This window comes from Atta colombica, unplaced genomic scaffold (genome assembly GCF_001594045.1).
Source record: "Atta colombica isolate Treedump-2 unplaced genomic scaffold, Acol1.0 scaffold225, whole genome shotgun sequence".
NCBI classification, from domain to species: Eukaryota; Metazoa; Arthropoda; class Insecta; order Hymenoptera; family Formicidae; genus Atta; species Atta colombica.
Genome location: NW_017259322.1, coordinates 903,458 through 920,532, shown reverse-complemented (window position 1 = coordinate 920,532; position 17,075 = coordinate 903,458). Strand labels below are relative to the sequence as shown.

Here is a 17,075-nt window from a genome sequence, read left to right as displayed (position 1 = left end):
TTTGGGGGGGGGGGGGGGGGCAAACAAACGCGAGTTAAGATACAGATCTTGCGAAGGGGCAGCATTATTATAACCCACAAGCAATGCCTAAAATGAATATATATTAAAGATATACCGATCGCGTGCTCAGCTAGATTCTTAAGGATGTTCGATAGATGTTCGATATAGCATATATTAATATTTATTATTAAACAAACTGTAATATATATGAAAGTTATATTTATAACATTTTGTTTTTATTAAACAACACATTTTTATAGTTCATTTATCATCTTATTTGTTATTATTTTTATTGTATTTATAAAATTAAAATTTTTAAAATAACAAAAATCTAAATAATAATAAACGATTTAATCTAAAAAAAATCTAAATGTTTTTGTATAACTACTTTAAATATTTAAAATAACTTTTATAAAGTTTTATTGTAATTTATCAATTACTATTACAAAGATTTAGAACAGATAAATATTTTGTTTATTTACTGGACAACTAATCTTTGCATCGCAATGTAACTTTACATAAATAATCTTAAATATATAAAGTAGTTACATTAAAATGTTTGTAATTTTTTTCATAATACATCATAATACATTTCCACTTATTATATTACAACATAGATTAAAAAAATGCTACTTCTTATTTTTTAAAATAACTTGTGAGAATTGTAAACCATCATTACTTGTTATATTATTTTTAAATGTAATTTAGAATAATTTTTATAATGTTTTTTTTTTATTTAAATATCTATCGAATATCCTTAAGCACAATGCGCTGTATAAAATTATTTGCAAGGAGAAAAGTTTCTGATGGAAAATGAATGAACCAGTAAATTTTAATTATATCCGAATTCAATTAGAACTCCAGTTATCATAATTGGACATCTGGTTATCTCGATTAGAATTATAAGAGTAAACTTATAATTAACTGTAAAATTGTGATCTGTGTGTTCATTTTCCAGAATTCCGATTAATGCAACGAGACTTTAATTCAATTTTAACTCCATTGACATTTAAAGTTGCTACAACTTCTACATAAATTTTTCATTTAGAATTATGTGACTGTTGAATTCGGTGCAATATACAATAATTTTCTATGTAATTGCAAAATATTAAAATATATGAATACAATCTCAAATAATATTGAAATAACGCTTCATCGAAAACAAGATTAAAAGATGCCAAATTGGGCCGCTTCAGCGGTTCTAGCAGGGTCTCGGCAGTTCTAGTGTTAATCTCTCGAAGAAAAATGACGTAGTAATCGAAGGGGATTTATTCCACAACGCGTGAGATAAATTCATACAGGGCACGTGGACGTGAGATACCATCCATAGCTGAAAGGATCTGGCTCCTTTACCATAAAGGGGCACCATAAAGATTTATATTTAGAAGAATGTGTGATGCGACAAAGACCCTTGCTCTTTCAGCGTGTCCTAGATAAATCTTTAGGTATATGTCGCGTCGCGATCGCGCGTTCTTGCGACCACTTAGCATTAAACTACATAAAAATAAATCAATGAATCACCGCGAGGGGCAAAAGAGAATTACGGCGTTCGCACAGAAGATGAACGAGATCTTAGTACGACGAGTTATCTCGCGATGCGCGGTTCATTAACGACACTGTCGATTAATTATCGCGAGCAAAGGTTTACTCGTGTGCGATGACGAGCTGAGCAAAAGTATCAGCGATCCGATATTATGTCAGAAGGAGTTAGAAATTAAGGAGTGGACAGAGACAAAACGACTGTGTGTCTCTTCTGCAAACGGCAAATATAACACGGCAAATTAACACGGCTGGCCACGAGGGAGTTTCATTAATTCGACTGGATAATAATAGGTATTCTGGTCTGCGCCGTGAGGTCGTTACGATTAGGCGAGTCATCGTGGCTTTCTATAAATAACGGGCGGAGACAGACATTGCCAGGGGGTGGAAAAGGGAGATGCGAAGGCACAGAGGGAGAGAAAGAGAGAGAAAGAGAAGTGACTGAGAAGGAGAAGTGACTAGTAATCTCGGTTGTTTCACCACCATCGCCGTTCATGGTGTGTCGGGTGTCTCGAAGGAAAACGAAAAGGTGGTCGACGTTCGGGCAACACATGTCCCGAATGTGTTCCGGACACGGTGGTATGAAGGGACGAAAAAAAAATAGGGATAGTAGCCCAGTGAGATGGTGGCCGTGAAGCATTCGAAATTACCTGCGAGGTGGCGATTCACGCGATTGCTCCGATATGGGATGAGATTTTGTCCGAGATGCATTCTTCCGTTCGCGTTCGAGTGTTTGGGCTCGAGACTTTGAGAGAATTCGACGTTTCGAATTATTCTTTTCTTATCCATCTTTCTATCTTGTCTGGAGTTTCCTATGGCTCGCAGTTACGTGAAAAAAATCAAGTGCATAGATTGATTTCCGGCATTTCGAAAAGTACCTGAACGAACGGAAAGAAAAACGGAGAGGTCCCACATCAGAGGTTCTAGCTGGCCTTCGCGCGGCGCATCTCGGAATGGCGCGAAAACTGCATCGCGCGTGCACGTGTGCGTATGAGTAGCGCACGCATGATGCGACGACGCGACGCGACGCGACGCGACGCGATGGAACGACGAGAAGCGACGCGGCGGGAGGATAGGAGAGAAGAGGAGAGGAGAGAGGAGAAGAGTGAAAGAGAGGAGACACGCGCGGCGTTAGAAAGAGAGCGAGAGGGAAGGTGCCGTCAGAATGATAGTAGTGGGGTTCAGAGTTTTGCCGGCGATCTCGGCACTCGGCGGTATCCGTCGTAGTGGGGAAAGACTAACCCACGAGGGGTTGCGGAGGGAACGAGCGTGGACGAGCGGTTATTTCAAGCGACGGCTCTTCTGGCACTTCGCCCCGAGCTTTCCTCGTGCACATCCTCCTCTCGTAGTGCTCTGCCACGAGTAGTAACGCGTATCGTCAGTGTCGCGACGTCGCAGTCTCGAGTAGTCTCGAGACTGAGAAAGAGAGAGAGAGAGAAACAGGGAACCGTCAGTCAAGACAGCAAGATCGATCGATCGAACGATTTTGCCGTATCGGTCAGTACTCTCGAGATCATCCGCGAAAATTCGCGAAAGCGAGTGCCCGGTGACACTCACAGTGGCAAAAGACCAAAGAGTCTTTCGAGGGTGACAGTCACGGTGTCAGTGAATGGATGAACTCTTTTGTGTATGGTGACGGGATTAAGAGAATCGTGGAACGGTAGGACAGTCGGATAAGACGAGAACCGAAAGATGGAACGCGCGTGGAAAAAAATAGCGAACGAGGATCTATAACGACGACGCGCCGCCGTCGGATGCGTGAGATGCGTCGGCCTGAAATAACAGCGGGAATGCGTGTATAGTGTGAATCAGCTCGTGTTCGTTCCGCAGCGGACACGCGAACTTCCTCTCGGCAGTGACTCCACACACGCACTTCTTCGCCATCCCTCCGTCCTGTCTTGTCTTCAACCCTTCCTCGGTCGACGATCATCGGTGTATCATTGGTATCGTTGCTCGCGATCAATGCCGATGCTCGATAGGGTGAGAAAGAGAGAACTAGGATTCCTGAGAGCGGATTGAGAAAAACCAGAAGCGCCAGAAGCAACGCCGAGATCAGAAGCTGGAAGCGTGAAGAGGCCGAGGGGAGTTTTCGAGACGCTGTCGAAGGAGTTTTCTCGGAAAGGAGATCGCGAGCGTCGTAATATAGTGAGTACGCAGCCTGTTTCGTATACTTATAGATAAAGATACAGACGCGAGGCGAACGTGGGCGCGGACTGTCGTCAGAATTTGCAAAATCGAGTTGAGCAGGTATCTCACGTCGAGTGACAATTTATCGTAGAAAATTTATTACATTAAGATTCGCGATTCACAAATGTCCCACTGAATATCTGTTTAGTCAGAAAATTTTTTAGTAGTTTTCGAATAATCGCCGTTCCTAGAAAGAATATGAATCATTCTCTTCTCAGCAGACCGGAGTAAAATTAACACTAGAGGTATCAACATTTCTTACTCATTAAAAAGATCAAATAAATAAATTAGTTATGGAAATAAATAATAAAGAATCATATATAAATATTTCGTCAGTATAAAGAATATAATTATGAAAAAATCAAAATGTTTCACAATCTTATCTTTGACACACAAAAAATATAACATTGATCTAAAAATGTATGTGAAAAATTTGTAATATATAATTATAATATAATAATATAAATGGCAAAAAAACGAGTAATGAGTAAATATGAATACGTGATAAAAATATTGTATTTTATTTTATATTAATGAAAAATGAACGTGTTTTGAACTTACAGAATCTCTCTCGACAATGCTTGCGAGTGAACATGCAAATTAACTGTATACATTAATAAACCGATAAGAAACATAACATGGACAAAAAGGTTATCAAAAGGCCATATTAGAAGCTAAGTGTTTATACAAAATATAATAATTTATAAAATATAAAAACTTAAATCGATCTAAGTTATCGAATTTAAGTAGTTTAATCTATATTATAGCTATTACTACTTTGACTATCAAAGAATATAAGTTTTTTTATAGTTTGAATTATCTATTATGTCTATTATGTCATGTCTTCTGAAATATCATGTCCTCTGATAATCTTTTGCCTATGTTTATATATTATGTTTATCAATCTATTTATGTATTACATAGCTAATTTTCAAGTTCACTCGAAATATTCCTGATTGTGAGGAAGATTCTGTGAGTTCGAAACGCACCCATTTCTTTTACATTTCGTTAATTTTGAATAGAGTGTAATATTTTTATGACATCCATATTTGTTCGTTTTTTACTTTTTTACTTTTTATCTTATTACATTAATCTAAAAAATGAAATGGTTATTAATAATTCGGTACTTCTAGTGTAAAAATAGGATATTAATTTTCTATGTAGAAATTAAATAATTGACGCAGCTAATAATAATAATAGTAAATATACAATAATAATAAATATGATCGATTTAATGATGAAAACATAGATATGAGACATGCAGGCTGGTAGCTACATTGCGGAAATGCGCGAAAATGTATACGCGTCATCGAAGCAACCAGGGGCGATGACGCGCACGATATATCGATAAGCTACGAGGTTTTGCTTGCGTGCGTGCATACGAGCGGGAAGACATCGTTCGGGAATGCAACTTTAATTGGTATTGCCTCGTTGGTCGATTAAAGCAGACTCGTGCCATTTATTTCCCGATGCGTTCGATCGCGGTCGCACAAACCGAACGCGAATCTTCGATAGAAAATTTCTATCCTGGTGCAACGTACTCTTTCCAATAATACTACATAACGAATATATTTTATTTCCTGGATGAGCATCATTTTTTCCAGTAATACTAAATAACGAATATATTAAGTACATGTTAGATACATACGCGATAAGTTAACGCGACGTAATAAAATCGTCAAGATAAAAATCCCCGACAAGTAATTAAACAACTCTGTGAACCTTAACCTTGAAGGTAGAACGACGATTTAATTGCTATCCCTTTCCGTTTTATTACTAGTAGAGTCGTTCTCCGTGCCGCCATGATAATGAGAGAGCGCGCAGGTAACGATTAAGAAACACGGCAAGGTGATCGGTTAATCGATCGACTAATTAATTTGAAGCGCAGAAAGATTCTACCATGATAAACTTCTCTTCGTGAGTCTCAACGGGTTTCGAAGGTACAACTATGGATTGGATTGTATTTAAAAGTATAACAAAAATTTTCAACAAAAATCGACTTTACACTACCTAGGCCCAGTTTCACAATCATCTCTTTCTAGAATTGGAAAGAGATGAGAAATAAGTTAAATCTCGATTAAAAGCTAACCATGAGTTATGAAACTGAGCCCTAAAGAACAAAGTAATTAATTCGTTGCACTTTAGCTATCTGTATAAGACATGGTGAAGTTTAACCCCCTCGGCCAGACCAGGCAGCTTATTTAGCAGGCGGGAGAAAGAGGGGGAGGTAATTTATTCCGGCTTTACTTAATCTCTTCCCTCGCATGTCTCGACGACTCTCGACCGAGTCTTCTTTAATCCAAATTCCAGATCGAGAAAGGGAACGCGCACGCGCGCGACAAAGAGAGAGAGAGAGAGAGAGAGAGAGAGAGAGAGAGAGAAAGAGAGCTCCAGAAACACGCGCGTCCGTCTTGAGAAGTCGAGATCCCCCGACGATGAATCAGATTATCGTCGGGAGTAAATCGGCGGGCTTGCGACTCCGCGATCATTTGCCGCGCTTCGTTTTCTGGCTCTACGACGCCAAGCGTTCCGTAAAGTAATGGTGTTTTGGAGCACTTAATCTCCGGCTAAGGCAAAGTCTCTCGACTAAGTTGGCGTCGTAATGGAATGAAGCGCACGCTCGAGTTCCAGTTATCCCGAGATAATTCCCTCTCCTCCCCTTGACTCGACACAAAAATAATTATTAATTTTATCGTGCGCAGCTTTTTCTTAAATTATAAACCGGCAGTTAGATAGTGTATAGATTGGATAGACTGAAGAAGTGCCGCGAGAGATTGTCTTGAGCGAATCATAAAGCGAGTAACAGTGTTCGCTTCCGGTGTTTACACGAGCAAAACGCCGCGAGCGAGCAGGTCCGCGCGAACGATAATATACACGCTCCAGATGAATTACACGCGTGCTTCTTTGCCTCCCGTATTGTCCACGATCGCGTGGCTCGCATGAGGCTCTTTCTTGCATCCGGTCCGATGTCCAGGCTGCCTCTTGTGAAATTGCTGATTAACGTCTCTTTCTGAGACAAGATTCCGACAATTCGTTTCAACCAACTCCAAACAATATCGATTTCACGTCCTTAAAGAGGTTGTAAGGCAAATGCAATAGATTAAAAACTTGAAAAGATTACAAATTGTTTTAAATTGCATTTAAAAGTAATACAAAAAAATTAGAGACAGCTGATCATTTGGATCAAGATATTATTATTATTATATATAATTATTTATTTATATATTGTTTCAGTATTCTATTTATAATATCTTAGAATATTTATAATATCTTAATATCTTATTTCAATAAAAAGTAATATTTTTTGTATTCTAATAGAAATATATGAAAATGTATTATAAAATAATGATAAAAATCTCAATTTTTTTATAAAAGTACTTTAGTTCAAAAATATTTATGTGATTATTAAACAAATTTTTGTTTCTAAACAATAAAACTAATATCAAATAAAATAATCTATAAAAATGTGTTGCTCAATAAAAATAGAACGTCATGAACACAACTTTCACATATATGTAATTTGTTTAAAGTTTAAATATTAATATATGTGTTTTATGTCCTTACAACTGCTTAAATATTTCTGTGAGGCCAAAAAAAATGCGAATCGTAATCATTTTACCAATGTAAATTTTAATATAATTTCGATTTAATTTACTCTTCACTTTTTTTATTTTTTTAGTCTCGAGAGAGATTGAAAGTTAAATCGAGATAAATATTATTCTACATTGACGGACATTAAGCAAGCGTTATCCGAGCAAAAGTCGAAGCTCTGACTGGCGTTTTCTCAATGCAAACGTCGAACGATAAGAACCATGCAACATATAATATGTACATTGCGATGCATTGTGTGTCTCAGTCCTTCGTCCTTTTGATTCTCTCTTGCTCGCTTCGCTTTGTGCATCAAAGTATCCATAAAGGATTTATTTTTTCTGAATACGAAACGAAGAGAAGAGACGAGAGATTCGGAAAGATATCGAATATCGAGAACGAGAAAAAGAAAAGATCCAAGTAGGAGATATGATTAAAATTGCAAGTAAATTTGTAAGAAGCAAGCTACGATTTATTTGACGCGTCGCGCCGACTGCGGACAAGCTAGAGTGGTTTATTTTATAAGACCAGATTGCTGGCCTCGCTCTGCCGGAATAGAATAATGAACGTTTCTCTTCATCCTTCGTAGTACAACCTCCTCCTTCTCCTCCTTCAAGCGCGGAATTTCCTCCCCCTCGCTCTTTCTACCCTTCCTCACGAAAGTCGAGTGTCGTTCGAGAACGCTCTTCGTATTGGATCATGCCGTGGTCACGACTCTCCCTTTCTCGTCAAGCGAGATTGAAATGCAACTTTTTTTTTTTGTCAAGTGTAACGTGGTAGAAAGAATATATGCAAGTTTCACGCCGATTTGATGACCTTGTGATGAATTTTTATCTCGAGTTAAAACTGCCCTCGTAATTTATAGATCTCTGTATTCAAAATGCGCTAGATTGGAAAATTAATTCAGGACGGATATAAGACCATTCTCTGGCCGGTTTCTTCCTCGCAATGCCGCGATCTTATTGACCGTGCGTTCGTCATGAGATCGAATTAACGATAATGCCCGTTAAAAGCGAGTTACATAGTTAAATCCTTTGCACGTACAGAACGTACCGCTAAATCGCTCGGTAATCACATCAAAGAGACGGTAACTGATTACATTCGAGTGGAATTTCAAATAAGAACTTACCGGTCATGGAGCGATAACTCTTTTGGCGCTTCTTCGTCGCAAAATCGTCGAAGCACAAGAGATCTTATAGCCGGACGTGGCATTTATTCCTCTTACTTCGAATCGACTTTGTGTAGATCCTGAAAGCAAAAAAAAAGCCTACGATTAAAACACGATAGATTATTATAACTGATATATTGGATCATTAATGCACCAGCTAATTAAATTTTAATGATTGATCATCAAGAAGTTTAAAAAGGATTAACGTGCCTATTTTATATAAATGTTTATTTTATTATTAATGATCTCGATATTGAAATTCCTAATATCCGCATTAAGAGAAAAAGTATTTGGTATTTGCAATTATAATTCTATACTAAAATAATTATGGTTAAAGAGATAAGGCGAATGTAATATATTAATTACTTGAAAAAATTACAAATTATTTTAAATTGCATTTAAAGGTAATACAAACAAAATTAGAGACAGTTTATCATCTGGATCAAAAATCATTTTAATAAAAAGTAATCATTTTTATGCTCTAATAGAAATGTATAAAAATGTATTATAAAATAATGATAAAAAAAATCTCAATTTATATAACTTCTTTATGCTATATGTTAGTAACAATTTTATTTATAATTTTACAAAAAGGTATATAATTAGCTCTGGAAATAATTATAATATTATAGTTATTTTTGGATGGAATTATAAATACAATTGTAGTATTACTAATATTATAGCAATAATAATTATAAAAATTATTATAATTATAAAATTATAGAACTTTTAATTGTAATCATTTTACTATATAATTATATAGTTACAAATACCAAATACTTTTCTCTCAATACGAAAATCGAAAAACGCTGTGAAAATCGAAATGAGAAATGGATGGTTTTACGTGTATGTGTAACTATACATTAATGCGCATAAATATTGCATTTTTTCACGTTAATATACTCCTTTGACTTTTTGACGCACATCGTGGCATTACCGAGATTTGCTATGGCTACTGATGTACTGGCGTTGCCGCAAAATTTATTAATAACCGCCAGACACGCGCGCGTACATATTTATATATTTACGAAGGCAGGCACTGCCTTCGAAATGGATTCCGAGAAGAAAAACTCTACCTACGCGCGGCTTTACGCCGATTAAACAACGTGTCGGGCGCAGTGCATTACAAAGTTTTTGCAATAAAGTGTCTCGGATATGGCGAACGTTAAAGTGATGTGCGCAATGAGTATAAATCATGCACTGGCTCGTGTCAAACGTGGGCTCATTGGTGTCATTACTATTACGGTATTGCGAAAATTCTGTCTCCATTAACGAGAATGAAGCGTGATCGAATTTGCTTCGTCTACGCAGAATTACGGTGATTCAAGATGATAAATCGTGCATGCGAGTCCATTGACTGTCCTCTTTAGCTTCTAGAACCTTACGTCGAAAGAAATTCAATAGATTTCTCTTTTTATCATTTCATACGCAAAGAAAAGTGTACAGTATTTGTACTATAATTACATGATAAAATAATTACGGATAGAGACTCCATTTTATAGTTATTACTGTAACGTTAAAATGATATTTATAATGAATTATGTTTATAATTATGTAGTTCTACCAAAAAATGCATAAAAATGTATAATTGGCATGGAACTGACTATAAATTATAATTAAATTATGATAAGCATAAGTGCAAGCATTTTTGTTTCATGTGAATCGTATATGTTTAACAAAAATGTATGTTTATTACTTGATTTTAATTAAATGTAAAAAGCAGATTGGCTCTCTCTCAGCGCTGATGAAATTTTCTCTGCAACGAATTCAACGAGTCCGAATGATAGCCCGTTCCCAGCATGGAATTAGCATCGAAATATCCGTTTAGCCGCTGAACCAGCACGATGTTATTCTGAGTGCGTCCGTTCCGGTCGAACTTGGGCGACTGCGAAATCGAATTGTCAGAAGCGGCGCGTAAATTCGTCACATTCTCGCTCGCGGTTAACCCGCTTAACCAACTGCAAATCTTTTCAAAGCCACAGTGCCTTGCAATCGCCGTCGACTGCGAGATTGTCCTGTGTTTGCATACATTTCCACCTTCGGCAATCGAGTAACGTTCACACTTTCGACCCACGCTCGCTTCCAGTCATTCGACGTTTTTGGTGACATGCAATGGATATCTAACGTTTATTTAAGCTGGCCAGCATCACTGAACTTGTATAAAAATCAAATTTATTATAATTTCATATACGTATAAAAATCAAATTCATTATAATTTCATATACTTATACTTAACGATAAGAAATAATAAATTTAAAATTCTTATAATTACCCCACATATTTTTATACGATTTGTTAGAATAATAGGTACAACTAAAAGTTATTTCAATGCTAGTAGAAATTTATAATAGAGAAGATGGCTGGAATAAAGGCCTGAATTTTAGTTTTTAATAAAAATTAAAAAGTAACTTCCTACTTTTTTATTATACACAAATGAATACAGTACATAAATAAATTTCTGTAATGTCTTTAAGAAGTTACATATTATAATCTTTTATATTACGATCAATTTTATATAAAAAAGCTAATCACCGAAAAAAGAACCTAAGTAGAATTGTATCTTCATTCCATCTCAATTTCGTATAAATCGTAAATCATAATAAAATTTCAAATACGACTGAGAATATACGTACATATATTTCTATTTTGCGCGCGCGAATCAGTTTCAGTCAGGAAAGAAATAAAAATAAAATCACTTTAACACACAGCTTATTATACGTAAACAGCGAGATATATATCGCAAATAAATTTCACCTCCATAATTATATACAAGTCAATATTCATAACAGTTAAATGGACTTATACATACGAAAAATATAGATGAGACTGATTGCCACGTATAATACGCTGTACATTACTAATTTATCAGGTGGAATCTGAATTCACTAATTGCCATACACGCCGCACATAATATTTCATATAAGACAAAACAAACGATGACTCTATTCGGCATTAAATAATATTCGCGTAATAACAGCGAAAGAATAAACCGGCAGAAAAATCTAATAAATCATTATCTTCGCAATCCTCGAAGGAGCACCAATTACATTTTATACTCGAAGGATCACGAACGAGAGGGAGTCTTAATAGAAATACACACGAATCTGGATACTTATTAATACCTGTGTTAATTAAATCAATTAATTTTTTAGAACGCAAAGATAAATAAGGATTACTTTGCTGCTGGAAGATCAGAGATAGAAAAAATAATTATCGCTCTGCGCGTGCACAGGAAATCGCAACTGTATAAATACGCGACCGGCTATAACGGAGTATGGATACTAAATTCAGAGTATCGGGAATTGTACTTCCGCTTGTCGACAGGTAGTTGTTCGGAGGACGCCCCTCTCCCCCCCCTCCCCCCCTCTCTCTCTCTCTCTCTCTCTCTCCGTCGCTCTTTTCAATAAAGAACGAGACAGAAGACAAAAAACGAGAAGCGTACAAGGGCATTGCTAATGAGATGGGGATTACACACGCGCGGGACCAGGCGAAGAAACTGTTACGACGTAACAGGTTATTTATTCAACGCGGTTACATCGCACCGTTCGCTCGGTGGTTGAGGGAATGGAGCAAAAGAAGGAGGAGGGACGAATGGGAAAGAGAAGAACGAGAGAATTCTCGATACTTTTCATCGACAGGTGGATCTTGTCGAGTTTACGCACCGGGTGTGCACGAGACGCGTGCCGCGGTGACGATTCGACGATGGTTGCCGCCCTCTTTCTTCCGCGTACTTTTGTGCTCTGGCTTAACTACCGTCCTAACGTTTCCCCGATTACGCAGGCTGGATACGGTAAGCCAGTAAAACCGCCGCAAAAGCGCCGAACGACCATCAAGCGTGTCGCATGTATACTTTATCAGTATAAACTCTCTACACTCTAAATTTCTTGCAGCGAAATCCCTCCAAGAGAGTGAAAATACAACCACTCTTGAAAACAAGTAAAAATATTTTACTTCTTGAAAAAGAATAACAATTTTCACTCCAAAAAAAGTGAGATTTCGCTTGAAGTGAAAATTCATTTTAAAAAAAGAGTAAAAAAAATTGTCACTCTTTTTCGAGAAGTGAAGGATGGTTGTATTTTCATTTTCTTAGAGTGAGATTTCACTGCAAGAAATTTATTGATCATATTGGCCAATATATCATATATCAATAATACTTATTGGATTACAGACAACTAGGAAATAAATAAATAATGATCGAAATAGCCAATAAGAGGAAAGTTGTCGCCATTTCGACTCAGATATACGCCACTTTTATTAATATAAAGCTTTATTAATATAAAGCACTGATCGGTGAATCACATGCGATTATTCCTCGCGAAAGGCTAAATCTTATATTTTGCCCGCTGAATCGTTTTGCAGCGATCGTATTTATGATCTACTAGATTTATATCGCCGATTATCGTTAACTCGTTCAGAGAAATAAATAGAGCTCCGAAACCTTCAGTATTTCTTCGTCGCATTTGCTTAATGAGCACATGTCGTAAAATCTATTGTAGTCGTTATTCAAGAGACATTTACTCGCGGATGCGCGATAAATCGTGGAACCTTTGTCAGTGCGATGACAACGAGAAGGGAGGGAGACCTTATGCACCTACTCACGGGGGCTGATAATGCGAGTCCCTAATAGGTTGACCACATAATAATACCGGCCACTCGCGGCTGCGGAGTGCCGTGATTAAGAGAGCGGACGGCTCTCCGGTCTCACGTCCCGTTTTCTTCAAGCCTTAAGTGATCGCGTGAAAAAGAGCTAGGTAGCATTTTAGGATTAAGCGTAAGCACAAGAAAACTGAATAGCTGAAAGTCGAGATAATAGGAGATAATAGGATAAGAGGATTGAACAAAAGTATTCCAAAAGAAAAATCCCCCGAGATGACGAAATGTATGAATGATGGAAATATTTCATGTAATTATTAGATATTAATTCACATTGAAAGAATGTAAATTAATATATAATAATTACATAAATTACTTCCATTTATATAAATATAATTAATTTAAAGAATTAATTATATTTATATAAATTAATGTAATCAATGTACAGGGATATATATTAATTAATTCATGCAATGTTTTTAAAAATGGCTATACCAGAAAAAACTAGTGCTAGCTACTGTAGTAAGTGATAATTATATAAATTTTATGTATAAAATTAATTGCAATCATAAAATAATTTATTTAACATTTTTTTTTAATCCTGTAAAACATGTATAGTTGTCACTTATATATAATTGCAACTACTATATCTTTTTTTTGAGTGATACGCAACTCAAGAGTGTCGCAACGAAAGTCATTGAACATTATATAACAAGAGTGCAATTCCAAAGGTTCCGACGGAATCTCAAAAGAAAAGAAAGAGGGCTCATCAATCTCTGGGCCTCGTTGCGCTTGTTCCGCCAATTACGTTACGACAATGCGACATGGTTTGCAGAGGGTAAACAAAAGAGTCTGCACCAACCTCTCTGTAGCACTTCCTAGAATGCATCACGAAAGGAGACTAAAAGCAATATGAGCTAAGAAGACATCTGCGAGCATACGACGCAAAGTCTTGGATAGTCCGTTGTTTGATATTTTGTTTTCAAAAATTTTATTATAAATACATGCCTTTATGAGATTAGATTAAATATATGCCGAGTCTTAGATCTTAGAAATTATACAAATCTAGGTGTATATTTGTTATAAAAAAAAATACATGTTCATGGATTAATTCTCATATTCAGCTGCGTTGCATATCGCGATAGTGATTTCATGATACAACAAATAATAAATAATAATAAGAATATTCTCTAAATCTGAATCAATGGATAATCATTGATGATAATCAGTGCCACTGGTAATCAGTGAATTAAATATGAGATCTAACCTAACCTAGCTAATCTTTATTATGTGATTTAGCTAACTTTGTTTTACTTTGCTTAAATTTAATGAATATGATATTGAAAGATTGAAATTAATGTGCAAGTATCAGTATTTTAATTATATAATACTCAAATATTCTTCCTTTTTTAATTGAATTTCACTAATTATCAGTGCAAAATATGCCACTGGGTAATTAATGACTATCCACTATTTCAGATTTAGAGAATAGAAAATTAAATAAGTAAAGAACGTGGGTCACAAATACCGTGAACCACGTTGAACTTTCAGTTTAATATTTTGGCTACGAAAAGAAATATCTTCTTTTTCTTTATAATAATAATTTTTGTAATTTTTTAACCATTATATGAAGAACATGTTATATACTTAACAAATATAACATACACATAAACAAATAAAACACTAGTGAGTCACAAGCTGATAGTCACTTAAAATTATCGCATATAAAACATGTTAATAATAATGATAATGCATCTTAAAACACTACGAAGAACTTATTGAAAAAAAATATTAACATAGAAATATTAATATAAAGAAAAAGAAAATCACGAATATAGAAATTTTTAATGACTAATTTGCACTATGTAAAACCGCTTTTGCGATTTACCGGAACCAATATATCTACTCCATTCGTATACAATATTTCCTAAAGTAATAAAGGGCGTAATGCAGCCATTAATCATCATTACGGAGCGTAACGATTGCCGGTGGAAGTCGTTGCTACGAAATAATGAGACCATTCTGCTCCAGAGATCGTGCCTTCTCTAATCTCGATTGACCATCGAATAACACGGCAAGACTACCAGATTCTTCTTTCTAAACGAGGATCTCCGTGTCCACGGCTTAGCGATGTCAGATTTTATCGTGGTGGAGCCTAAGCCGAGAGGGGTTTGGATCCGTGTTTCAAACGCGTTATCTCTTCGAGGAGTTCGAGACGGTATGCGCGAGAGACTATTATCCACCACCGCGGTCCATCGATCGAGGATGCGATCGGTAAGCTGTATCTCGACGGCAATTAACATTTGCGTTTTTTTATCTATGTCAAAAATCTCTCCACAAAACTTTTACACTAATTGTAAGGGGAAAAAGTTTCTAAGTACTTGTGACTATAATTACATGTTACCATAATTATTGGCCATTATTTGTTCTATAATGTATCATCTATAATGTATTAATAATTATCAAGCGGCAGTCAAAGACATAAAAATATACAATAGAAATATAAAAAGGCGTGACAAGGCGTGAATGGTACATGTTCGTGTCGCTACCAAGTTTGCGATATTTCTACTAATAGTAGAATGACTGAAAAAAATATAGTCAATTTTAATAAATATTTAATTGAATACTGCCAACTAAATATTTATTAACTATAAAGATATATTTGTTTCATACAAGAAATGTTAATTCGATTTAACAATCATTTTTTTTTTATTGAATAAATATTTACTTACTGTAAATAAATGTTTAGTTGGCAATATTGAACTAAATATTTATTAAAATTAACTATATTTTTTTCTCAGTGTACCAATATAGATTAATCTTGGCTCAATTTATTCTTCACCTTTTTTTAAGTCTTAGAAATAGAGAAAAATGAAGAGTTAATTGAACCGAGATTAATATTAAGATTATTACACTTACATTGGTAGAAAGCGTCTTCCCCGTTGTCGGCCATGTAGCATCTTTTCACGAGTCACCTATAATTTATAGTCATTGTTAGTGATGACAATTATATATTTTTTCGTAGAAGTATAAATATAATTATTAATACTAACATTATAGCAGTAATAATTATAAAAATGGAGTTTCTATAATTAAAACTATTTTAACAGTTACGCAATTATCATGAATATCAAACACTTTTTTTCTTCTCTCAAAGTGTAAAAGTTATCTGTAAAAAGACATCTTACAGTAATTCCGGTAATCTGCTAACAGTTGAATTCTGCCTTTACACATCATCACAATACGATTACGAGCGCATCTTTTATTATTTATGTTAATTGCACATAGTTACAATATGAAGCACTGCCAAGAGCTCCGATTACGGCTCCGGTAAGCTTTTTTTTGTAATTCGACGATATCCATCAAACGGAAATTACAGCTTTATATGCGGCAGCGGGCGCGGAAATAAAGCAGAAAAACCGACATCCTCGCGCGCTCGAGGTGTTGTTCGAATCAGAGTACGAAACGAACACGCAATCTTTTCTAATTATCTCGTTCCACAAGCGGGAATTGCAAATCGTAATCGGGTATGCTAATGGATACAAGGGAAACGTAACGATGTTAACCGCGTTTTTATGTCATGCTGCCATATACCGATGTGCCCGCGTGATGCAACAACAAATGCTTACGGCGAGGCAACGAAAGTCGCCTCAGGCGGCTGTCAGCCAGCGGTGGTACGTCATCGACGTATATCGCAGCTGCTCATATTAATGGCGACTAGAAAATTTCTTAATTATCGTACTCGCGCATCACGTGTAGTTATAATAAGAGACACTCCGATGATTGAGAGACGTTTCCTCCCCCCCCCCCTCTCTCTTTCTCTCTCTCTCTCTTCTTATTAGATATATAGCTAAGTTCATTTTGTTTGCTTTTTATTGTTATCCTGTGTCTCCTCGTGACATTTTTGCCTTATTTCATCTACATTGACTATCAAAATTTTCTTCGGATCTGAATACTTGTCACTATTTACTGTACCTTCGCCCGTGTTATTTACAATTAG

General features: G+C 35.9%; 1 protein-coding gene across 3 annotated transcripts in view; it reads left to right on the top strand.

Annotated features, from left to right (window-relative positions):
• Positions 1 to 2,782: 2,782 nt before the first annotated feature.
• Positions 2,783 to 17,075, top strand: part of LOC108688142 (fibroblast growth factor receptor homolog 1-like) — a 59,160-nt gene continuing 44,867 nt past the window's right edge. For 2 of the 3 annotated variants that reach the window (XM_018194276.1, XM_018194278.1), the window contains exon 1: positions 2,783 to 3,684. The gene's annotated coding sequence lies outside the window, so the exon portion shown is untranslated. Of the gene's footprint in view, positions 3,685 to 15,106; positions 15,350 to 17,075 lie in introns of all 3 variants that reach the window. The other variant, XM_018194277.1, reaches the window with a different exon arrangement.